This window comes from Branchiostoma floridae, chromosome 17 (genome assembly GCF_000003815.2).
Source record: "Branchiostoma floridae strain S238N-H82 chromosome 17, Bfl_VNyyK, whole genome shotgun sequence".
NCBI classification, from domain to species: domain Eukaryota; kingdom Metazoa; phylum Chordata; class Leptocardii; order Amphioxiformes; family Branchiostomatidae; genus Branchiostoma; species Branchiostoma floridae.
Window position 1 is genome coordinate 12799687 of NC_049995.1, and position 2807 is coordinate 12802493.

Below are 2807 nucleotides of genomic sequence, written 5' to 3' on the forward strand. Positions count from 1 at the left end.
TACGTTGAAACAATGTGTGAATTCCATCCTTTTTATGAGTAGGCAATTAAATCAGTGTTTCCGACCTGGGTATGACATGAAGACCGGAGGGCGATCCGACCCGGGGTCCGGCTGATACCTCGGGTGATATGGAATACACCATACATAAAAACCTTCCTTTTCCTATGGCATAGAAATATGTTCTACTTCACCGTTAATCGTAGCCAGTACGCACTAATCTAACGCTAAGCTTTGTCGATTACTTTTTCGTGAAGCATATAAATTTTATAATTGGTTGCTTCAATTTCACCGTATTAGCTATCCAAAATTCACCGTTAAGCTAAGAGCACAACCCGCCGTACGTGCAAATACGTGCTGTCTACGTATCAAAACGTGGGCAGTCTTTTGGGATCCGTAAGTGGTAAGTACCTTCTCCGTACGAACTTGTAGGGAATCCGACGGATTTTGGAGCACGCAGACACGCCGTAGAACTTTACGTGCAGGTAAAACTTTGTGTGCCATCGCGCTGCGGATTCACCCCCGTACGTACCAGTACGGGCGACGCGCCTACCATGTACAGCCTGAACGTTTTCAGAAATACGTGGCGGACGTACGTGGCCTCTAAAAACGTACGGACAAATTGCACGCATGGCGGGTTGTGCCCTTAGCTAGTTAAGCGCATCACGTAGTCAAACGTCAGATTGCCCAACTGAACAGAAGCCACCGCAAATCGTCAGTTCGTGACGTCGTTGACAAATTAGTTTTCAATTCGAGGTATCGAGTCTAGTGCAGTGCGAGTAGAAATGTGTACTAATGTACCGGTAACCGTTAAGGTGGTATCTCACTGCATTTGGGGCACTGGTGCGGCACTGCATGGTTCGAAAGATTACTCAACAAAAGTCAGAGATAAAGAACGAATTTTCTCACGTTTTGTGTATTTTGTTGTCTTTTATGTCATACGTTAACGTATCGCTCAATATCTAAATTGGCGAAAAAGCACAACAATGCCGAAGTGAACAAACCCCGCAGTGCCGCACCAGTGCCCCAAGTGTAGTGAGATACCACCTTTACTGGTCTTCCTGAATTTTCCAGTTAACTTTGCCCACAATGCTAAGTACTAAATTTGCCATAATACCAAGCCTGGTCTCCCTCATGCAGACCCTTAACGTAGTAATCTTTATTGCATTCATGTTCATTTTATCTATGATGTTTTTATTAACACAGAGGATGTGATATTAAACTAATCTCTACCTAGATTCCCGACATATTAGTTTGGTTCTATGCGTTCTTTAGATCTGCATAACAGGAAACCAACTGAACTGATGGTTTATGTGTCAGGCACCAAACACGGAAAAGGCAATTAACTGGTTGATTGATTTATTGATTTAATTGAAACCCATAGCCAGGATAAAACCAAACCCAGAATTCTATCAAAGCACATGTTGATAGGCATTATGAGCTCAAAGTTTCGTGTGCGACATAAATTGTATCGCCACGATATTGTTTTTGATTACATCATGTCATAATACTTTCCATAGCTGAGTTGTATTTTGATTGCCAAATACTGTATCCATCCATGTTTTGTTAAAAACGTCAAACCGACTTTTGTGCATTTCAGAACAGGCTAAATAAGGCTATAGAAATAGGTAACAATCTCTGTAACTTCATGAACACAACTTGATGATAATTGCTTCTTATGCATTATTATGCTTGTATTATTATACTGTCTGTACACTTAGATGTGAATGTTAATAAAGGTTTAAAAGAATAGCTGCATTGGATGAAAGAAAAGGAGAAACCCATAAAATAACGTTCGTCATCCCGTCCTAAGAAATGTTGCACATGACGTTGTTGATTATAATGGAACAATTTCAACAATAATTTGTGTGTGACATGAATGTTTTCATCACAATATCATGTTTTTTCACCATGTCATCATGCTTTCCATAGCTGCTTTGGTTGAATAAAATGGAGAAAACCAAAAGTAAACCATGTTAAGAAACCGTCTTCCCGTCTTAAGAAAAATCACACATGACGTTATTGATTGTAACCATTTTATCCTGCCCCCCCTCAGCGGACCGCCGCCTCTACCACGGGTCTTGATTAGATTCGTGACAGATGATGAAACGCACAGCGCGACCGCTGTGAACTTTCCGGTTATTTTTTTACATCATGCCATCATGATTTCCATAGCTGCTTTGGTTGAAGTGAAGAAACCCATAAGAAAAACGACTGGAGAAAAATCACCAACGACGTTGTCGAATGTAAGCATTATTTTCCTGGCCAGTCTCGGCGTACCGCCGCCTCTACCACGGGTCTTGATTAAGGTGGTATCTCACCGCACTTGGGGCACCGATGCGGCACTGCAGGGTTCGGAAGATTACTTAACGAATTTCAGAGATAAAGAATGAATTTTCTTACGTTCTGTGTATTTTGTTGTCTTCTAAGTCATACTTTTACGTATTGCGAAATATCTTAATCTTAATTTAAAAGATGGTAGAAAATAACGGTGACGCAGTGAACGAACCCCGCAGGGACGCAAGCTTGACACAAGTGCAGTGAGAGTGCACCTTAAGGAAAGAAGAAATATCACACACTCGGTTGTAACCATTTTTTTCCTGACCCGTCTCGGTGTATCACCGCCTTTCCTGTCCCCTAGTCTTGATTAGATCCATGACATATGATGAAACGTACAGCGCGACCGCTGTCAACTTTCCGGCTTCCCACCGCGCACAGTCATGCGCACACGGCCTCCTTTTAGTCATCTCGTTGTCCCGGGTAACGGGGCTGGCAACAGTCTTGCGTCACTTCAGCTGACGTTTTATCTT